This window comes from Cucurbita pepo, chromosome 16 (genome assembly GCF_057944985.1).
Source record: "Cucurbita pepo subsp. pepo isolate OVF chromosome 16, ASM5794498v1, whole genome shotgun sequence".
Lineage (NCBI taxonomy): Eukaryota > Viridiplantae > Streptophyta > Magnoliopsida > Cucurbitales > Cucurbitaceae > Cucurbita > Cucurbita pepo.
This window is the reverse complement of record NC_141813.1, coordinates 6368942-6393397: the sequence shown is the minus strand read 5'-3', so window position 1 is coordinate 6393397 and position 24456 is coordinate 6368942. Positions and strand designations below refer to the sequence as shown.

The window sequence follows — 24456 nt, the reverse complement described above, 5'->3', positions numbered from 1 at the left end:
ACCATAGAACAGTGTGACGAGTGAGTTCGAAGTGTTCGAATTCAAATTAGGGAATTGCGCTACATATATATGATATATTTAACCGCATTTTTGTTTTATTTACGAATTAAACAAAAAAATAGAATCTGAGATATTTAAATAAGATTTAAATATCTTAATCAATTATGTGTCGGAATTGATTGGGATTGACATTTGAATTAATATTAAATATTAATTAAATAGTTTAATTAATCATTTAATGTTACTTTAATTTGAAATTCATTATTCAAATTAATTGTTGAATTAAAATGAAGAAAGTCAAAATGTTGACTTCATTTAATGGAAATATCCATGCTAGTGGAATTTTGAGGTGTCAAAATTTGGTTTAACCAAACTTGCATGCTTTCCAAATAAACCCCACAAGTTTGAGTAGAATTTTGAGTGTTAAAATTTTGTTAACTTAAACATGCATGCTTGCCACATGATCCCAAACATTTGAGTGGAATTTTAAATGTCAAAATTTGGTGATCTCAAATTTGCATGAACATGGAAACATAACTCTTTAAATAAAGTGATCATGGTACATGGAAGGGCTTCTTCTTCACAAACACTCTCTTCACATATACAAAATTCTTCCCAAGTTTAGTCACTCACCGGATTCCACAATCCCGTTCTAAGGCCGGAGGATAGTGTTGAAATCACTAGTGGTGGTTCGAAACCGGTTCGTGAGGAAAAAGGAGTTTGAACTACAAAAAGTTAGTATCTAAACTCATTAAGTTTTAATACTTATGAACATGCTAGTTATTTACTATAATTGATGTTCTAAAAGTGCCTAAAGTCCAAATTGCTTCCGCATGTGTTATATTAATAACACATCAACTACGGGGCTTTGCACTTGGGCCCCTGAGAATAACACATCAAGGTGACAGGATTCGAACCTATGGCTCTCTGAAACTTCTTCATCGGTTATTTCGGCGCATCTTCCTCAAAAGGATTGTGACAACAGATGACCTATTTGACTGAAAAGTTCCTAGAAAGAATACAATAGAACAATTTGTGTAATGCTCTTTTTGAAGAGCGGCTCGAGACGATCTTTATTCTTCCTAGAATATGTTTCATTCTCTATTCTCATATTCTTGGTTCAATGTTTAAAAACCACATTTTAAATCATATTATCTGACATAATTCATTTTGATATAATATAGTTGGGGGCATTTTGAGAATCGAACTTGAGACGTCTCACACCCAAAACGATAATCATACCACTTAGACATGCATGCTTGCCACATAATCCCAAACATTTGAGTGGAATTATGAGTGTCAAAATTTGGTGAACTCAAATTTGCATTAACATGCAAACATGACTCTTTAAATAGAGTGATCATGGTACATGGAAGGTCTTCTTCTTCTTGGTGAAAAACCTTGAGAAAAAACCTCTCACAAACACTCTCTTCATATATACAAAATCCCTTCCAAGTTTAGTCACTCACCGGATTCCACAATCCCGTTCTAAGGCCGGAGGATAGTGGAGAAGACACTAGTGGTGGTTCGAAACCGGTTCGTGAGGAAAAAGGAGTTTGAACAACAAAATGTTAGTATCTAAACTCATTAAGTTTTAATACTTATGAACATGCTAGTTATTTACTATAATTGATGTTCTAAAAGTGCCTAAGATCCAAATTGCTTCCGCATGTGTTATATTAACACCATCAATTGGTATCAGAGCAAGTTTTAGGCACTTTATTTACATTAATTTGATCATGGTGGGTACCATTTCATGAATGAAATTTGTGGTTGCTAAAGTGGATGGTTTTAGTTTTGGTTTTGGCATTTTTTTATGCTTCCATTTGATACAATTATTGTAATAAGCCTAATGTGTATGGGCTTTAATGAATGAAGAAAGGTTTGTAATTTTTATGGAGTCATTAGAGTCCATTTTAGGTTGTAATTGATCAAAAATGGAAGAGATATCAAGCTGAACCGAAGAAGATGGAAGAGGCGGTTCGGGTGTTTTTTCTGCCGTTGGGGTTCGATTCAACGTTTTTAAGGGTTGGTTCGCCCAGTTCGTGATCCTCGGGAATGGCTCAAGTTATTTTTAATTATTAATGAAATAATTTAGTTAATTGCTTGCTTTAAAATGCCAAAACCAACCCACTTTAGTGTGTTTAATTAATTATGCATTATGAATGTATGTTTTAATTAAATAGAAAATTTATATGCATAAAGTATGTCATATAGATTTAAAATCCCACCATAGGCTAAGCATGTTTCATGCATTCCAAGTATGTTATAAGTGTTATAATGTATAGTATGCATGTTTAGGGTTCCATGAGTGATAGATATAAATTGTTATATTATTGCATGGAATGGATGATTATATAATTGTTATATAAAGCATGTTGGATGCATGTTATAGGTTATTTCCAACGTCATAAAACGAGATAGACATTAAAATCTATAATAAAGATAAGTGCATGCTCACTTAGGGTTAAGAACCGAGCACGATCAATTTTAATAGTTAAAATAGGTCGATGTCTTACAAAATTGCGGGTACAAGAAAGCTCACCTGGCACGATCTTGAATAAGGCTGGAGGTACTTAAGTTGACGGTTTACGGAACACCTATTACCTGGAGATCGGACCAGTACTTGAGCTTAGTTAGCCCAGTTTTATGAGCATGCTTAAGTGATGTAAGATTTAGAAAAATCACCTAGACTTAAGTTATATTTAATTAGCCAGAATATACTTAAGTAATGAGTATACCCAACCATCTAAAATACTTAGTGGGAGGAAAAAGGTGTATAAGATACATCGTTTTCTTTTTACGCTCTCTGTAAAATTCACACAGTGAGATTCATGCTCGGCCTCGTGTCGCCCTGGGAGCGTCCTCCATTCGGAAGGTATTTGCATGAGTCAATAACAAGGTGAATAGAGAAAGTATTTATAGTAAGTGGGAGAAGGAAGTATATCAAATACCTCCTATGGTCTCCACCACTAGGTTGCACCGTGAGATTCCCATGTTCCACCTGCATGTTGCCCTAGAGCAACTACCCATTCAGAGGGTCGTAACATGGGAGTGAAACAACGCAAACTCCAGAAATGGATAGGATTTCTTAGGTCCGTTCCCAACTTTGGCTTTTTCATTCGATAGCATTGTTGGGATCGATCTATGAGGTCTGAAAATGGCGGGTCACACTTACGAAGAAATACCAAGAGTTGGTATATTCTTGACCAAAACAGCGATAACTAAGAACGCTATAGGAACAAGAGTTATTCTGGGATTAGTGTTTAAGTCAAGAATGTCTTGGTTTAATGAATGAGTGATTGACTGCCCCTCGGTAGCATGTGCTCTAACTCACTAAAGTATCGTTGCAAATTAATAATGATTTGGGTACATTATTACATTTGCTAAAACTAATTGGATTAAATAGGATTAAGTCAAATCACTAATAGAATTTTCTTTATATCACAGCATGACAAACTCAATAGTATGATTACTCGCTTCTGAGAAATTAAACGGCGACAATTACACAACTTGGAAATCAAACCTAAACACAATAGTGGTCATTGATGATTTAAAGTTTGTTTTAACTGAGGAGTGTCCTCCAAACCCCAGCTCAAATGCAAACCGAATAGTTCGGGATGCATATGGCAGATGGATATAGGCAAATGACAAAAGCCCGAGTGTACATTCTAGCCAGCATATCTGATGTTTTGGCTAAGAAACATGATGTTATGGGTACTACTAAAGTGATTATGGAATCTCTAAAAGGGATGTTTGGACAACCTTCCTTCTCCCTTAGACATAAAGCCATAAAATACATTTACAACTGCCGTACGAAAGAAGGGACCTCAGTTAGAGAACATGTCCTGGACATGATGGTCCATTTCAATGTGGCAGAAGAAAATGAAGCTGTCATTGATGAGAAGAGTCAAGTCAGTTTTATCATGATGTCTCTTCCGAAGAGCTTCTTCCAGTTCCGCACCAATGTGGTAATGAATAAAATAGAATATAACTTGACTGCTCTTCTCAATAAGCTACAGACTTACCAGTCCCTCTTAACGAACAAGGGACAAACAGGAGAAGCAAATGTTGCTATCTCCAAGAAATTACTACGAGGATCGTCCTCCAAAAATAAGTCTGGACCTTCAACTTCTAAAAGTGTTTTGATGAAGAAGAAGGGTAAAGGGAAAAATAAGATTCCTACTGACCGCAAACACAAGGTTCAAAAAGCAGATAAAGGAAAATGTTTCCATTGCAACGAAAACGGGCACTGGAAAAGAAACTGCCCAAAATACCTTGCAGAGAAGAAAGCCGAAAAGACACAACAAGGTAAATATGATTTACTCGTTGTAGACATATGTTTAGTAGAGTATGACAACTCAACTTGGATACTAGATTCAGGGGCGACTAATCATATTTGTTCTTTTTACCAGGAAACTAGCTCCTGGAGAATGCTTGCGGACGACGAGATAACACTCCGGGTTGGAACAGGAGAGGTTGTCTCAGCAAGATCAGTAGGAAATTTAAAGTTGTTTTTTGGAGATAGATTCATTATATTAGATAATGTACTTTTTGTTCCTGAAATGAAAAGAAATCTAATATCTATCTCTTGTTTATTAGAACAATTGTATAAAGTATCTTTTGAAATCAATGAAGTGTTCATTTGCAAAAGAGGTATTCATATTTGTTCTGCAAAACTAGAAAACAACTTATATATGTTAACACCGAGCGAAACAAAAGCTATTTTAAATACCGAGATGTTTAAAACAGCTGAAACTCAAAATAAACGACAAAAGATTTCTCCTAATACCTATCTTTGGCACTTAAGTCTAGGCCACATTAATCTCAATAGGATTGAGAGATTGGTTAAAAGAGAACTTCTAAATGAGTTAGAAGACAACTCTTTACCTCCATGTGAGTCTTGTCTTGAGGGTAAAATGACTAAACGATCATTTTCCGAAAAAGGTTATAGAGCCAAAAAAACCTTAGAACTCGTGCATACAGATCTCTGTGGTCCAATGAATGTCAAAGCACGAGGAGGGTATGAATATTTCATCAGTTTTATTGATGATTATTCAAGGTATGAGACTATCTTTACCTAATGCATCACAAGTTCGAAGCTCTTGAAAAATTTAGAGAGTATAAGACTGAGGTTGAGAATCTATTAGGTAAAACTATTAAAACACTTCGATCAGATCGAGAAGGAGAGTACATGGACTTAAGATTTCAGGACTATATGATAGAACATGGAATAAGGTCTCAACTCTCAGCCCCTGGTATGCCTCAACAAAATGGTGTATCAGAAAGGAGAAATAGAACTCTATTAGACATGGTTCGGTCTATGATTAGTTTCGCTCAATTACCCGATCCGTTTTGGGGATATGCAGTGGAGACTGCTACATACATTTTGAACATGGTTCCTACTAAGAGTGTTTCAAAAACACCTTATGAGTTATGGAAAGGGCGTAAAAGTAGTTTACGTCACTTCAGAATTTGGGGATGTCCAGCACATGTGTTGTTGCAAAACCCCAAGAAATTAGAACGTCGTTCAAAATTATGTCTATTCGTAGGATACCCCAAAGAGACGAAAAGTGGTTTGTTTTATGACCCTCAAGAAAATAGAGTGTTTGTATCAACAAACGCTACATTCTTAGAGGAAGACCACGTAAGAAATCATCAACCTCGTAGCAAACTAGTATTAAGTGAGATTTCTAAAGAAGCTACTGATAAAAGAACAAGAGTTGTTGATCAAGCTGGTCCTTCAACTAGAGTTGTTGATGGAGCTGGCACTTCTGGTCAATCACATCCTTCTCAAGAGTTGAGAATGCCTCGACGTAGTGGGAGGGTTATAACTCAACCCGATCGTTACTTGGGTTTAGCAGAAACTCAAGTCATCATACCTGATGATGGCGTTGAGGATCCATTGACCTATAAACAGGCAATGAATGATGAAGATAGAGATAAGTGGATTAAAGCCATGAATCTTGAAATGGAGTCAATGTACTTCAATTCAGTCTGGGAACTTGTAGATCAACCAGATGGGGTAAAACCTATTGGTTGCAAATGGATCTATAAGAGGAAACGAGACCAAACCGGTAAGGTACAGACCTTTAAAGCTCGACTAGTAGCAAAGGGTTATACCCAAAGAGAGGGGGTGGACTATGAAGAAACCTTCTCTCCTGTTGCTAGGCTTAAATCGATTAGCATACTCTTGTCTATTGCCACATTTTATGATTATGAAATTTGGCAAATGGATGTTAAGACAGCCTTTCTAAACGGAAATCTTGAAGAGAGTATCTATATGGCTCAACCAGAGGGGTTCATTGAACAGGATCACAAGCAAAGAGTTTGCAAGCTTAAAAGATCCATTTATGAGTTGAAGCAAACATCTCGATCCTTGAATATAAAGTTTGATACTGCGATCAAATCTTATGGCTTTAAACAGAATGTTGACGAACCTCGTGTTTATAAAAGAATAGTCAACTCTACAGTAGCTTTCCTGGTGTTGTACGTTGACGATATCCTACTCATTGGAAATGATGTGGGATTTCTGACTGACATTAAGCATTGGCTAGCGACACAATTCCAAATGAAAGATTTGGGAGAGGCTCAGTTTGTTCTTGGAATCCAAATTGTTCGGAATCGCAAGAACAAAACACTAGCATTGTCTCAGGCATCGTACATCGACAAAATGTTGATTCGATATAAGATGCAGGACTCCAAGAAAGAATTATTACCTTTCAGGCATGGAGTTCATTTGTCGAAGGAACAAAGTCCTAAGACACCTCAAGAAGTTGAGGATATGAGACACATTCCCTATGCATCAGCGGTCGGCAGTCTGATGTATGCCATGCTATGTACCCGACCCGACATATGCTATGCTGTGGGAATTGTCAGCAGATATCAGTCCAATCCAGGACGTGCTCATTGGACTGCCGTTAAGAATATCCTCAAGTATCTTAGGAGAACGAGGGACTATATGCTAATGTACGGTGCTAAGGATCTGATCCTTACAGGGTACACTGTCTCAGATTTTCAGACCGATGTAGATTCGAGAAAATCGACATCATGATCTGTCTTCACTCTGAACGGAGGAGCAATAATATGGAGAAGCATAAAGCAAGGTTGCATTGCTGATTCCACCATGGAGGCTAAGTATGTTGCTGCTTGTGAAGCAGCGAAAGAATCTGTATGGCTTAGGAAGTTCTTAACTGATTTGGAAGTCGTTCCAAATATGCATCTTCCCGTCACTCTTTATTGTGATAACAGTGGAGCAGTTGCAAATTCAAAAGAACCAAGAAGCCATAAGCGAGAAAAACATATTGAGCGCAAATATCATCTTATAAGGGAGATTGTGCAACGAGGAGATGTGATCGTCACACAGATAGCTTCAGGGCACAACATTGCTAATCCATTTACAAAGCCCCTCACGGCTAAAGTGTTTGAAGGGCACCTAGTGAGTCTTGGACTACGAGTTATGTAATCTAGGGCAAGTGGGAGAAATGGCATGAGTATGTGATGCCCTAGTTTATTGTATTTCTCTCTACTCAACGTTATAAAACCCCACTAGAGTTTTAGTCCAAGTGGGAGTTTGTTGGGTTTTATGTCCTAAAACTCATAGTTTGTAAACAAAAAGATATTTTATTTTCAAGAAAGTTATTATTGTTGTTTATTCAGTAAAGATTGTTATTGAATAAAGTGAATTTTACGATCATTAATCTAAATCAAATTAACTAAGAACACTCTGGCTATAGTATGATTACTTGAACTATATGTAGAGACATAAGAGTGGATCAAGTTCAAGTATATAGTCAAAATGATCTATAGTATAAGGATAAGGCTGAGTATCTTATTCTGTGGACACTATGGATGCGGCCCACTTTTGTATATGATATAAACAATGTGATCACTAAATTGTACATGTGGAGACATATGAGTGGGGGCGTCCTATGCAATGAGTATTGCATAAGATCGGACCATGAAGAAAACCACTCTCACTTTATAATGTCGTTTACTATTGTGACTGATTTTCTTTTCATTCGATAACCTAGGTAACTCGATTTTATTCCTGAGCTAACCATGATCTCCTGTTTATTCGGAATTATCCTTAGATTTGCATGGGTGAGAGTGACTCTACTTCGCCGACTCAATAGGCCTCCCATTTCAGGGGTAAGACTGGGTGAATGGCTGGGGACGTGGTGTTGAGTTATGGAGTCTGCTCCCTGTATTTATAGCTTGGTCAATGGCTATATCCGGTAAAGCTATATTTGGTAAAGCCATATATGGTACATAGCTATATATAGTAGATGGTTAAATCTGGTAAAGCTATATTTAGTAGACTGAACCATATATATATCCCGTCCAGTAAAGCTCTTAAAATGTACTTTTCTATTCTCTGTACTCTCTTGTTGTACATGCCTGAAGTCATCAATAAAAAATCCTTTTAGCTAGAGTTCTCCTTGCAACTTCTCTCTATCCTTCTCTTTGTGTTCATCTAGATCGAGCGTGTGCGTTGTTGTGCGATCCTAACAACTGGTATCGATCCTAACAACTGGTATCAGAGCAAGGCAAAATTCACCACGATCTGTGAAGATGGAAAGTTCAAAGATTGGAATTGAGAAGTTCGATGGATCCGATTTCGGTTTCTGGAAGATGCAGATTGAAGATTATCTGTACCAGAAAGATCTTCACGAACCTCTGTTGGGGGTGAAGCCGGATACCATGACCACGAAACAGTGGAAGCTCAAGAATCGATAAGCCTTGGGGCTGATCCAGTTGACGCTATCTAGAAACGTGGCGTTCAATATTATCAAGGAGAAGACAACGTCAGGTCTGTTGAAAACGCTGTCGAATATGTACGAAAAATCGTCGGCTATGAACAAGGTGTATTTGATGCGGAGATTGTTATGAGTCCTTGTGAGAACTTTGTTATGAGCAAACATAAACGAGTTAGCTTCACAAAGACTGTTAGAGAATTAAAGAAAAGTACCGGAAGAAGCGTCGCTGAAGCTCCAGAGGGGGTTGCGTCATCCGGAAGCGTCGCTGAAGATCCAGAGAAGAGAGATAAGCTTGATGCTAAGGCTGTGAAATGCTACTTCATAGGCTATGGCTCTGACATGTTCGGGTATAGGTTTTGGGATGAGAAAAATATGAAGATCCTAAGACACTGTGATGTGACCTTTGATGAAAATGTCATGTACAAGGACAGAGAGAAGATAAACTCTGAGACTACGAAGCAAGTGGGAGTTGAATTTGAGTGGCAAGAAAATTCACACAGTGATGGTACAACAGAAGCTCAAGAAACTCCTGATCCTATTGCTGAAGAACCAGACGTGGCTAATCCTATTGCTGAAGAACCAGACGTGGAGCAAGTTGCACCTGAACAGGTGTTGAGAAGATCATCCAGAACTACCAGAGCACCAGACAGATATTCAACCTCATTACACTATCTGTTGCTGACTGACGAAGGAGAACCAGAGTCCTTTGATGAGGCCCTACAAGTGGAAGATTCAACTAAGTGGGAGCAAGCCATGGATGATGAGATGAGCTCACTTGAAAGGAATAATACGTGGGTGCTGACTGAGTTGCCTACAGGAAAGAGAGCTCTGTTGAACAAATGGGTGTTCAAAATCAAGGTTGAACCAGATGGCAGAAGGAGGTTTAAGGCTCGGTTAGTAGTTAAAGGATATTCACAAAGAAAAGGCATTGATTATGCTGAGATCTTTTCTCCAGTTGTGAAATTAACTACTATCCGAATTCTACTGAGTATTGTTGCATCGGAGAATTTGCACCTTGAGCAAATGGATGTAAAAACGGCATTTTTACATGGAGATCTAGATGAGGAGATCTATATGCAACAACCCGAAGGATTTGCAGCTCCAAGCAAGGAGCACATGGTGTGTAAGCTCAATAAGAGCTTGTATGGACTGAAACAAGCACCGAGACAATGGTACAAGAAGTTTGACTCCTTCATGAGCAAGAGTGGTTTCCACAGAAGTGAAAAGGATCAGTGTTGCTACCTCAAGAAATACACTGATTCTTATGTGTTTCTACTCCTGTATGTGGATGATATACTAATTGCTGGATCAAGTATGAGGGAGATAAACCACCTGAAGGCAAGCTTGTCTTCAGTATTTGAGATGAAAGATTTAGGTGCAGCGAAGCAGATCCTTGGGATGAGGATTTCTCGAGATAGATCTGCTGGCACATTAAATCTATCCCAAGAGCAGTACATTGAGAAGGTGTTGTCCAAATTCAAGATGAATAACGCTAAACCCAGGACTACCCCCTTGGCAAATCATATTAAATTGTCAAAGGGGCAATCTCCCAAGACAGTTGAGGAACGTGAGCACATGGCATCAGTTCCGTACGCTTCTGCAGTTGGGAGTTTGATGTATGCTATGGTCTGCACTAGACCTGACATAACACATGCAGTGGGAGTTGTTAGCAAGTACATGGCAAATCCAGGGAAGGAACATTGGGAAGCTGTGAAGTGGCTTCTGAGATATCTGAGAGGTACATCCAATACTACACTTTGTTATGGCAATGGCAAAGTAGTTCTGCAGGGTTTTGTGGATGCTGATCTGAGTGGAGATGTAGACTCCAGCAAGAGCACATCTGGGTATATCTACACTATAGATGGAACAGCAGTGAGTTGGATGTCTAAGCTTCAGAAATGCGTTGCTCTTTCATCTACTGAAGCTGAGTACGTGGCCATAGCTGAAGCTGGAAAGGAGATGATATGGATGACAGACTATCTAGAAGAATTAGGCCGGAAGCAGTGCAAGAAGATCCTTTATACAGATAGTCAAAGTGTCATACAGTTGGTGAAAAACCCTGTCTATCATTCAAGGACAAAACACATTAGAAGACGGTACCATTTCACTCGCAGGTTAGTGGAAGAAGGCGATATGTGTTTGGAGAAGATAGAGGGTGCAAAGAATCCAGCAGACATGTTGACAAAATGTGTTGATGTTGGAAAATTAAAGCTATGCAAAGCCCTAATTGGTATGGTGTAGGATCAGTCTCCAAGTGGGAGAATTGTTGAGTTATGGAGTCTGCTCCCTGTATTTATAGCTTGGTCAATGGCTATATCCGGTAAAGCTATATTTGGTAAAGCCATATATGGTACATAGCTATATATAGTAGATGGTTAAATCTGGTAAAGCTATATTTAGTAGACTGAACCATATATATATCCCGTCCAGTAAAGCTCTTAAATGTACTTTTCTATTCTCTGTACTCTCTTGTTGTACATGCCTGAAGTCATCAATAAAAAATCCTTTTAGCCAGAGTTCTCCTTGCAACTTCTCTCTATCCTTCTCTTTGTGTTCATCTAGATCGAGCGTGTGCGTTGTTGTGCGATCCTAACAACTGGTATCGATCCTAACACGTGGGGTGCAAGATGGAATTCACTCCTACCCACTTTTAGGGATAGAAGAGAGGTAGTTCCCTTAAGCACTGACTCCAGGTCTTGAACAAGGGGCCCCACCCTCCCATTGGCCTAAGAGGGATTCGGTTTACTGGTTGGACCACAAACCAATTGTTCATTAGAGGATCAGTGAGACATAAGGAACAAGAAGTAACTTTAGGGGTAAAACGGTAAATTGACCCAGGTCTAGTTACGAACAACCTGTGAAGGATCGACTTACTAATCATGGTTGTATCAAATGGACAGAAATATATCTATAGTGAAGGGAGTGCAACTACTAGGCTATAGTGGAGTGTCCTAGTAGTTAACGAATGTTGGTTAACTAGATTAATGAGTTTAACCTGTTAATCTTGGATCGTTGGAGCCCATGATCTACAGGTCCATTAGGTCCCTCTGCTAGCTCATATTGGACTAAACCATAGAATAGTGTGACGAGTGAGTTCGAAGTGTTCGAATTCAAATTAGGAAATATGCGCTACATATATACGATATATTTAACTGCATTTTTGTTTTATTTACGAATTAAACAAAAAGAGATAATATGAGATATTTAAATAAGATTTAAATATCTTAATCAATTATGTGTCGGAATTGATTGGGATTGGCATTTGAATTAATATTAAATATTAATTAAATAGTTTAATTAATCATTTAATGTTACTTTAATTTGAAATTAATTATTCAAATTAATGGTTGAATTAAAATGAAGAAAGTCAAAATGTTGACTTCATTTAATGGAAAAATACATGTTAGTGGAATTTTGAGGTGTCAAAATTTGGTTTAACCAAACTTTCATGCTTGCCAAATAAACCCCACAAGTTTGAGTGGAATTTCTCCAAAGTCCACTCATCCACGACCAACTCTTAGTTACTTGAAAAAAAATGATAAACGTGGAGTGAGTAAAACTTAGTAAGTAGCCTACTAGAAGGTTTTTAATCGCGACCTTAAGCTAGGATATTACTTCTTGTTATGTTTTCAGGATCTTAGAACTTAGAGGTCATCGTGTTATGTATCATATACTGATCCTGAAAACCTTCCCCTAAAATAACCTTCAATTTTCTCCCCATGAACACCTGAGTGGTATCGTCATAATCATGTAATCCTACTGGTAAATCGTTGTGCAGGACATCTCGTTTAGCTGATGGGAAAGGTAGGCCTATCATAACATCCAGCTCATGATACATATTGCCGGACATCCTACCTAAAGAGGAATAGGGGCCTTTTAGTACACATCATAATGCAGATAATGGTTACTTATGGGTATGGATCCTAGCAACTTATTTAACATGTTATTCACATAGTTCTCGGTACTTGGTACATGGATTATTGATGAACCTAGGTTTATACATAATGTAATCGGTTAGGCTTTAGGAGTTGAGGTTTTTGCTTAGGAAAACATTAGAGGGTAACCTAACGTGGACTAATTCGTGTGAAAACCTACTAGCACTTTGAGGACCTCTTTCCTTCACCAAACTTATGGGTAAACTTATTTAGAAGGTGCAGGAACAAGTTTGGAAATGAATAGTGGACTATAGTTCTCGAATTCGAGGTAAACCCATGAACACGATACCCCAAAACAAAAAACTTGTATCTCTCGATTGGGTACTCGATTAAGCTTGCTTCTTGCCCCTAATAGTCTACCCTAATTCATAATTTATAGACGAATTTTCCACTACCATTGAAACGTCTAGAATTTCTATAATTTCATTCTTTATTTTTCTAAATCTTCTGCCAGAAAAGTTTTCTCCGATCAGAGCCTTCCTTTTTTAAGCACCTTGTAATTCTTATTCTATAAAAAATTTAATGATTCGGGAAGTTTATAAAAATTAGAAAAAGTACCATTTTCTTAATGTTTTTTCAATTTTACTTGTTCTTTGCTTCTAGATACAACCTAGTAGGGATTATACACTGTCTCTTATTGGCGACCTTGAGTGTTGCAAATTCTCCTCTCCTTTGAAAACTTTCGGTCATCGAAAGTGCTTATTCTAAAATAGGTCAGGGTACAAGGTTCTTATTTGCCTTTTGTTTCCCAAGTGGATTCTTCTACTCTATGATTCTTCCATAGGACCTTAACGAGAGAGATTTCCTTGTTTCTCAATCATTTGACTTTCTTGTCTATTATTTGAATCGGGTCTTCTTTATATGTTAGGTCATCTCTCAAGAAGAGAGTTTCATGAGCCAGTACGTGCGAACGATCTAGGGTATACTTCCGTAGTATGGATACATGAAAGATATTATGTACTGCAGACAAGTTTGGGCATTGCCCGATTCTATGGGCCACAGATCCAATCCTTTCTAATATCTCAAAGGGACGGATAAACCTAGGGCTTAGCTTCCCCTTTTCACCCTACCTGAGCACCCCTCTCATGGGGTGCTACCTTTAGGAATATATGATCCCCTACCTACAATTTCATGTCCTTGCGCCTTAGGTCTGCATAGCTTTTCTCTCGGCTTTGTGCGGTCTGTATCCTAGCTTTAATCTTTTGGACTGCGGCGTTGGTAATTTGCACCAGCTCTGGCCCAATAGTTGTCGTTTGCCCCCCTTCTTCCGAAAAGATAGGGGATCGAAATCTTCGTCCATAAAGAACCTCGTATGTGGCCATTTTTATGGTGGCTTGGCAAGTATTATTATAAGCGAATTTCATAAGGGGTAGGTACTTATCCTAGCTTCCTGCAAAATCCATCACATATACCCTCAACATGTCTTCCAATATTTACTTGAGCATTTCTGTTTGACCATCTATTTATGGGTGGAATGTCATACTATAACTGCGTACCCAATGCCTTTTGTTGAATTTTCCAGAAGCGAGATTGAAATCTGGCATCTCGGTCTAATACTATTGCCTTTTGTTGAATTTCCAGAAGTGTACCCAATACCTTTACTGATGAATATTCATTTTTAATGTTAGCAAGAGTAGCTTAGTTGGGAGATTGTTAAACTGAAGATTTGAAGGTCACACGTGTTTTATCCACGTTCAACGCACCTAATACAAGTTTATTACCTGACTATACAATCTAAAAACATAACTTGCTTATTCAATCTAAAATTAGTGATTATTTCTTTTTTAAACATAATGAATTAGCGGAAATACCTTTACTTATGAATTTTCATTTTTAATATTAGCGGGGATAGCTCTGTTGGGAGAGCGTCAGACTGAAGATTTGAAGGTCGTGTTTGATCTCCACGTTCACCGCAACTGATTCTAGGTGCATAACCCGACTATTCAATCTAAAATTAGTCATTGTTCCTTTCTGAAATCTCAATGAATTATCGGAAATACCTAACGTGTTCTAGTTCACCGCAGCTTATACAAGTTGGATAACTTGAATATCTTATTAAAAATTAGTGATTATTTCTATTTAAAATTTCAATGAAGTAGCGAAAATACCTTTACTGATGAATTTTCATTTCTAACAGTAGTGTGGATAGTTCAGTTGAGAGAGCGTTAGATTGAAGATTTGAAGGTCTCGTGTTCGATCCACGTTCACCACACATGGTTCACGTTGCACAATTTGACTATTCAATCTAAAATTAGTGATCATTTCTTTCTAAAATTTAAATTAATTAGCGAAAATATCTTTACTTAAAAACTTTCTTTTTTAATGTTAGCACGGATAGCTCAGTTTAGAGAGCGTCATATTTAAGATTTGAAGGTCACGTGTTCGATCTCCACGTTCACCGCACCTGTTTCTATTTGCATAACCTAAACTATTCAATAAAAAAATTAGTCATTATTTTTTTTGAAATCTCAATGAATCAGCGAAAATATCTTTACTGATGAATTTTCATATCTAATGATTGCGGGGATAGCTCAGTTGGGAGAGCGTCAGACTGAAGATCTGAAGGTCACGTGTTCGATCCACGTTCACCGCATTTGGTTCACATTGCATAATTGACTATTCTTTCCAAAATTAGTGATTATTTATGTTTAAAATATAATGAATTAGTGGAAATACCGTTTTTTATCCAACTGGCATAGGTTGACTAAGTTGCATAACTTGCCTATTCAATCTAAAACTTGTGATTATTAATTTTTTATGTTATTTGGGATGGCTTAGTTGGGAGAGCATTAGATTGAATATTGGAAGGTCTTGGTTCGATCTGCATTCATTGCACCTTATAGTTTAGTTGATTATTATTTCTTTTTAAAATATAATGAATTATTGGAAATAGCTTTACTTATGAATTTTTATTTTTAATGTTAGCAGGGATAGCTCAGAAGGTCACGTGTTTAATCTCCACGTTCACCGCACCTGTAACTATTCAACTGGATTATCACATTAACAATTTGAATCAAATAAAGTGACATTAACCATTTGAATCACCTCAACACCACTTGTTGAACTTGACCAAATGTCTATAACATAACACTAACAAAGGTACAAAGTAACACTAACAAAGTCTTTTTAATCTAAAATACCATTGAACTTGACCATTATAGTGCCTCTCAAACGTAGGTAAAGTTTAAATTCGAGTCTACTTGTCAAACTCACTCGGGTGCTCATCTCAACCATGATGGCGTTCAACAAGAGAGACCTCGAAAATAGCCGGATTATCGCATTAACCATTGGAATCACCTCAACCCCACTTGTTGAACTTGACCAAATGTCTATAACATAACACTAACAAAGGTACAAAGTAACACAAACAAAGGTACAAAGTAACACTAACAAAGGTACAAAGTTCATAAAAGTCTTTTTAATCTAAAATACCATTGAACTTGACCATTATAGTGCCTCTCAAACGTAGGTAAAGTTTAAATTCGAGTCGACTTGTCAAACTCACTCGGGTGCTCATCTCAACCATGATGGCGTTCAACAAGAGAGACCTCGAAAATAGCCGGATTATCGCATTAACCATTTGAATCACCTCAACCCCACTTGTTGAAATTGAAACAAATATCTAGAACATAACACTAACATAGATACGATGTTCATAAAAGTCTTAATCTAAGATACTATTGAACTTGACCATTAAAGTGCCTCTCAAAAAGAGGTAAAGTTTAAATATAATTGGTGACAAAAGATGAAACTATAAAATAAAAAGAAATAAGAAAATAATATTCAATTTCAGAGAATCAAACCAGAATCTCCTAGGTGAAAGCCAAATATCCAAACCGTTGGACAACAATGAATTTTTGGTGTAGTTGTCCTAAAGTCTTTTGTCTAATCTCTCAAGAGTTTTACTATGATGTTTTGGGTAATGTCTAACTCTTCGACACGTCCTTTCATGTGTGTGATAGAGTTCTCAGAATTACCGCGACGTTTCGAGCTGTTCGATCGTGTGGCTCTTTCTTCAAAACGGTAAACATCAGACATCAAACATCAGGTCTTTGATTGGCAACCCATCCGAAGGATTGTCGATTGCATCGATTGGATCAATAGTCTTCCCATGAGTTTATGGTGCATGACCCATTTTTTATAGCATTCACCTTCGAGCGCCACCATAGTTTTGCATCATCCATGAGATGCATTGCGACCAACGTAACTCTTAGGTCCTATGAGCAAGTAACAGTAACCTTCAAGTATTGTTCTACGTAAAAAATAAAGCTTTTTAATTCCTTAGCATCCCGGTTTACATTTAAGGGGTTGTGTTCTTGGATTTTAAGTTTGTTAAGCCCACATGAACTTGGCTTGAGGTGTGGTTCTCTACAGCCCAACTTGTCAAACTCACTCGAGTGCTCATCTCAACCATGACGTCGTTCAACAAGAGAGACCTCGAAAACGACTGGATTATCGCATTAACCATTTGAATCACCTTCTCATCTCAACCATGACGTCGTTCAACAAGAGAGACTTCGAAAACGACTGGATTATCACATTAACCATTTGAATCACCTGCTCATCTCAACCATGATGTCGTTCAACAAGAGAGACCTCGAAAACGACTGGATTATCGCATTAACCATTTGAAATTGAACAAAATATCTATAACATAACTCTGACAAAGGTACGAAGTTCATAAAAAGTCTTTTTAGTCTAAGATAGAAATTGTAAAATAAAATGAAATAAGAAAATAACATTCCATTGTCGGGAATCGAACTCGAGTCTCCTGGGTGAAAGCCAGATATCCTGACCGCTGGACGACAATGGATTTTTGGTGTAGATGTCCTGAAGTATTTTGTCAGATCGCTGAAGAGTTTTTGCATGATCTTTTGCTTAATGTCTAACTCTTCGACACGTCCTTCCCTATGTGTGTTAGAGTTCTCAGGGCTACCGCGACGTTTCGAGCTGTTCGATTGTGTGGCTCTTTCTTCAAAAGAGTCAATATCAAATGTTAGGTCTTTGATTGGCAACCCATCCAGGGGAGCGTCGATTGCATCGATTCCATCAACGATCTTCCCATGAGTTTATGGTGCATGACCCATTTTTTATACCATTCACCTTCGAGCACTACCATAGTTTTGCATCGTCCATGAGATGCATTGTGGCTAATGTAACTCTCAGGTCGTATGAGAAAGTTCCTGTAGCCCTCAACTCTCAGGTCGTATAATAGAGTTCTTAGAGCTACCACGACATTTCGAGGTGTTCGATCGTGTGGCTTTTTCTTCAAAAGAGTCAACATCAAACGTCAGGTCTTTAATTGGCAACCCATCAAGGGGAGCGTCGATTGCATCGATTCCATCAACGGTCTTCCCATGAGTTTATGGTGCATGACCCATTTTTTATATCATCCACCTTCGAGCGCTACCGTCCTTGAGATGCATTGTGGCCAACGTAACTCTTAGGTCCTATGAGCAAGTTCCTGTAACCTTCAAGTAGTGTTCAACGTCAAAAATAGTTTTTTTAATTCCTTAGCATCCTGGTTCCCATTTAAGGGTTTGTGTTTTTGGATTTTCAGTTTGTTAAGCCCAACATGAGCTTGGCTTGGGGTGTGGTTCTCTACGACCCTCCTTGTCAAACTCACTCTGGTGCTCATTTCAGTCATCTCAGCCATGATGGCGTTCAACAAAAGAGACCTTGAAAATGACCGAATTAACACATTAACCATTTGAATGACCTCAACCTCACTTGTTGAAATTGAACCAAATATCTATGACATAACACTATTAAAGGTTCAAAGTTCATAAAAGTCTTTTTAATCTAAGGTACTATTGAACTTGACCATTATAGTGCCTCTCAAATCAAGTTCATAACACTATTATAGTGCTTCTCAAACCTAGGTAAAGTTTAAATATAATTGGTGACAAAAGATGAAACTATAAAATAAAAGAAATAAGAAAATAAAATTTCATTGTCGAGAATCAAACTCGGGTCTCCTCGATGAAAGCCAGATTTTCTGTGTAATGTCTTCGACACGTTTTTTTTATGTGTGTGATAGAGTTCTCAGAGATACCGCCACGTTTCTTGTTGTTCGATCACGTGACTCTTTCTTCAAAAGAGTCAACATCAAACATTAGGTCTTTGATTGGAAACCCATACAGGGGAGCGTCAATTGCTTCAATTCCATCAATGGTCTTCCCATAATTCTTTGGTGCATGACCAGTTTTTTATACAATTCACCTTCAAGCGCCACCATAGTTTTGCATCGTCCATGAGATGCATTGTGGGCCGATGTAACTCTCAGGTCCTCTGAGAAAGTTCCTATAGTCTTGAAGTATAATATCAAAACATATTAACGTATTTGATATGTTAAATATTAAAATAATTTATGTGTATCATAAACATTAAATAAAAATATATATTTGAAATTTGAATGATATTCATATTAATTAAACATATATTATGATATTCTACCACATTTTAATATTATTTAAATAAGATATTATATCTTAATGTATTAGGTATTCAAATATATAATTTGACAAAAATAATCACAAGTTCACCATAAATAGAACCCTAGGGTTAAGTCAAAAAGTATCAAACACTAAATACTGTGACATTTTAGGTGATATTTTGCGGAGGAAGCTGATAAGGTCTCCAAAGAGCAGGTGGTCATTTCTGACATTTTAGGTTAACAACATGGTGAAAAGTAACAAGAAATTCTGATATCAGTAATTAACTACAAACCTTTGAATAAGGTTTTAGAATAAATAAGATATCCAATCCAAAACAAAAATGATTTGATAAAAAGAATTTAGAGTCAAATGTTTTTATAAAATTCGACATGAAATTGGGGTTTCGGAAAATTCTAATTTCTTAAAAGGACAAATATAAAATAGCATTTAATGTCCAATTAGAAAATATGAGGGGAACGTCATGTCATTTAGGCTAAAAAACGCTCCATCCGAATTTCAGAAGATTATGAATGATATTTTCAATCCTTTCAAAAAATTTCTATAGTTTATATTGATGATGTGTTGATATTTTCTAAAACCATTAAGATCAACACTTTAAACATGTACATACATTCATTAATGTAATCAAAAGAAATCAGCTAATTGTGTCCATACCCAAAATCAAATAATATCAAACTCAGATCCGTTTTCTTGGATTTTAAATTTATCTATAATCTTGTTTCAAACAAAAAATAATTTTGCTAGATAGAAGTAAATTTTGTTGTGGTTTGATTTTAAAATTCTACCTATAAAAGAAGTTGAAAACATCTTGGGAGATTACCTATGGGTGAGTTTCTAACAAAGTCTCTCTTCTCTCCTCTGTCTTCTTAAACTCATACTAATCCAACCAATCATTTGCATGGACTCAAAAGTTCAATTACCTATAAAAGAAGTTGAAAACACCTTGTGAAAGTCTGTAAGCATACTACGACCTCTAGCTTTGCAAAATCCAGCGTTGTTGACGCTTATCAAAATCGCTGCCAAAATAAAGTTTAACAAGTAGTTCTATGGTGTAGTGATTAGCACTTTCGACTTTAAATCTAACGACCTGTGTTTAACTCCCGATAGGTAATCCACCAATTTATACAAAATTGGTCCATAGTCGATTCGGTAGGATCACTTTTTGACCGATAATCTGTAGAAGGGGTCACTAAGATTGAGATCATACAAAATGGGACCATAGCTCAATGTTAGAGCATTTAATTGCAGATCAAGAGGTGACGAATTCGAACCTAGTTGGGCCCTTCTATCTAGGATAGAAATTTGTTACACTTTTTGGACCGACACTATGTCTACGGGGTCACTAAGGTTAAAATCCTACAAAATGGATCCATGGCTCAGTGGTAGAGAATTTGACCGGTCACCCGTTTGAACTTGGTTGGGCCCTTTTATTTTGGACAGACACTTTTTACACTTTGGATTAACACTCGGTAGAAGGAGTCACTAAAGTTCAAATCATGCAAAATGGGTCCATAGCTCAGTGGTAGAGCATTTGACTGCAAATCAAGAGGTCACCAATTCAAATCTGGTTGGGCCCTTTTATTTTGGACAGACACTTTGTTCGATTTACTCCCGACCACCGAGTGTCTAAAGGGAAAAGAAATAAGAATAATTACCGATTCGTGCCTCGAGAACCCACCGAAAATGGGTCATGACTCCCTTTTTGTTTTCACTTACTCCTCCTAAATCTATAAAATGTCTCCTATTTTTATTCATTTTCTCTTTTCTTAAATATCAAAATCTTAAATAAAAAGGAATAGCTCTCTAAAATATTCTTCTTTGCTAGTAATTTCACATAATTTAACATTTTAAAAATCGGTAAATTAAAAAATCCTACATTGATATATTCGTAATTTCATGTAGTCTTCCTAAATTTGCCGGCGACATTGTTTGTTGTCGAGCTTGATAATGTGAGTTTGTAACCCATCCGTTAGGGTTCTTAAAATGATTCTCTAGATTATCCCTTCCATGTTGGGAGTTGGGCCATGGGTCTTGGGTGAAGGAACCGTTGGTTTACCGCCTCTAAGAGTTAAGGAAGCATCTTGAGGCTAGTTTCACACAGTATTATTGTCTTGGAGATAACAATTTTTTTCTATTTTATCTAAATTTTTTAAATATGGGTTCATTTTCAAATGCATGCTAACACCCTTATTGTTGAATAAATGACATGAAACTTTCACATAGTAACGTTGCCTTTGCTCCTATTGGTGGAAGGATAATGTTGGATCGATATGACAACCCTAGAGGGGGTGAATAGGGTTTCAACAATCTAATTATTAAATTTTTTTTTAATAACAATCAAACTTGATACCATGCAATAAAACTTAACAATAATTTAGAACTTAAATAGGAAAAGGGTTAGAAAATATAAGACCATAGTTTTATAGTGGGAATTTGAATAAAACTTTGAATAAAACTTTCTGACTCTTTCCTCGGATCAGAGCCCAACCGCTACACCGCTCTTTTTACGACTGCAAGAGCAAACTCAATCCTTTCCACGGCTCAGGATCAAACCGGTACACCGCTCTTTTTACGAGTTCAAGAGAAAACTCAATCCTTTCCACGGCTCAGGATCAAACCGGTACACCGCTCTTTTTACGAGTTCAAGAGCAAACTCAATCCTTTCCACGGCTCAGGATCAAACCGGTATACCGCTCTTTTTACGAGTTCAAGAGCAAACTCAATTCTTTCAACGGCTTAGGATCAAACCAGTACAATTGTCTGAAATCTTATAGAAACACACCACAACACTCTTAAATAATAGACATCTCTCTCATGAATAAGATAAAAAAAAAAAAAAAAAAATAGAATTGGAAGTTTTGTAGGGAGCAACAATGGAGGCTTTTTAAAAAAAATTTAGATCGAGGAAACAAATGTTCTGTGTGTTGTGCTGTCAAAAATACTAAGAGGTGATGAGTTTAAATAGCGATCAAGTTGTAAAAATAGGAATTGATACGGACCACTAAAACGTGAACCGAAACGTGCAACACGAAAAATAATATTTATTTATTTTTAAATTTATCATAAAAAATTATAGACCACATGTTTCATTTATATATATATATATATTATTTTAAATAAATATTAAAAATATTTTAAATTCATTTTATTATATATATATATATATATATATATATATATATATAACATATTTAAATATAATACATGTTAATGAAAACTGTGAGTAACATTTTAAAAATAATTAAAAGTTTTATAAATCTAAATGAAGTTGAAATGATTTTGTAATTCAAATAATTATCTTTTATCAAAACTAAATGAAATCATTATAATTTCTTTCCATTTAAAAGTAATAACTCGTTTTCATAAATAAAATCATTATAATTTTTTTTTCATTTAAAAGTAACAACTAGTTTTCATAAATGTAAACGAAATCTTTATAATTTCTTGCCATTTAAAAGGTAATCGAAAACTTTTATAAATGTAATTGAAATGATTTTATAATTTAAAAGTAATGGAAAACTTTTATAAATGTAATTGAAAACTCCACCTTGTTACTCCACCAAATTTATAAATGTCATCACGTCAGGTATCTTGTTTTGAATTTGATTGGTCCATAGTGTCAATTTTGCCACCACATCATCACGTCGGGTATTTGTTTTGACTGGAACTTCTTCGTTTTATCTCTAATTTGAGTGAACCAAAAAAGACGTTGAAATGGTTGTTCCCAACCTTACACTGTGGACAAAAATACTGAGAATTGTTAATAATTGAAGGTAGGTTTGTTATCATCAAAAGATTAAGGAAAAAAAGCCAACAGATAATAGGTCGATTATACCTATAGGGTAGTTTTAAGGGTGACAACGAGACTAATTTTTTTTTAGTTAAAAATTAGAATTATAACAATCTGCCTAAAACCCTCAGACTAATTTTGCTTCATTTCTAAATGCAGGCAGACAAAGTAGAAAAATGAAAACATGTAAATTGTAAACTCGAACATTTCAAAGAAATAAATAAGTTTTGATGGTACCAATGCTAACCCGAAAACAATCAAACCAAATTTATTTCAAACATAGAAAACTTCATGTCTCCATCTTGTAAGGCCAATAAACCAAAGGGCCTAATATAGTAGAGAAATAAAAAAAATGTTACCCTCATCTGTGTTGTGCTGTGCCATAAGTGATCCATAAGTGATCCATGGATGTTGACTTTGACCAATTCCTACTATTTTTTTTTCTATATTTTGAAATTATTTTAAGCACTCTTCTCTTGTACTCCATATAATTTCTACCTTTTAAGGTTGTAAATATTTGTGCACGGGTGACTATTATGATTACATGTCAACCGAGTCAAGTGGAAATAAATTTTGAAGATGAAATTAAAGTATTAATTTTGATGTCATCTTTACCTGAGTTTTGGGATATTGTTATTAATGAGATTCAATCTAATGCCATTAGTAATTCACAATGATAATATTCAAAATACTTGACAAAAAAGAATGGTCAACATAAGATATTTGAAACAAATAAATATTTTTGTCCTCTATGATATATCAAATCACGCATTTGAAATTCCTTAATAATAAACCTGAAGTCTTCATCTTTTATAGAGAAAAGTTCCTTGAATAGAAGTCTTATTAGATACTTCTAAGCATTTAGAGATCAACTAGAAACAAAGCTAAACATTCTAAAAAAAAATTAGGGGTTAAACTTTTAAGTTAAGGTAATTTAAGAAACTTATGATTTTTATATTATCAAGAGTTTAATTGAGCTAGGTCGATTCAATCTAGTGGACCCAAGAATTGAACCAAATCAAACAACCTAGTTAGCAACATGATTTAGTGGAAGCATTTTCACGCAAAGTAGAAGCAATAATGGAGAGTTTGAAATAATATAGTTTTCAGCCCTTGTTTCTCGAGTGAATATTGAAATAATATAGTTTTCATGTTAAGTTTTGCACGGAAGAAAGAAAGACTGGGATGTAAAGTATTATTTCAATTTGTTTGTAATATACAACAATATATAAATTAACTATAAGAAATATATAAAATTACATGTTCTCCAAGAGTTTCAATCAACATTGGAGGGATACTTCTGCAACCACTCTAAAGGTGCTCAAGATCACAACGAGTTAGATAAAACAGCTCTAGAACTTTGAATCCAATAACTTGAGTTTGACTCGTGATAGGATCTCTCTTCTTGTGGAATCTGCATAAAATAGGAAAACCATTCCAAAATAAATTTTTATAAGGGATTCTATGGTGTAGTGGTTAGCACTTTGGACTTTGAATCCAACGACCTAGATTCA

General features: G+C 36.2%; 2 non-coding genes across 2 annotated transcripts; both read left to right on the top strand.

Annotated features, from left to right (window-relative positions):
- The first annotated feature begins 15214 nt into the window (after nt 1–15214).
- On the top strand, nt 15215–15287 carry TRNAF-GAA (transfer RNA phenylalanine (anticodon GAA)). Its single transcript has one exon. It is a non-coding gene; the product is annotated as a tRNA-Phe (tRNA).
- Nucleotides 15288–20657: 5370 nt separating this feature from the next.
- TRNAC-GCA (transfer RNA cysteine (anticodon GCA)) lies at nt 20658–20729 on the top strand. Its single transcript has one exon. It is a non-coding gene; the product is annotated as a tRNA-Cys (tRNA).
- The last annotated feature ends 3727 nt before the right edge of the window (nt 20730–24456 follow it).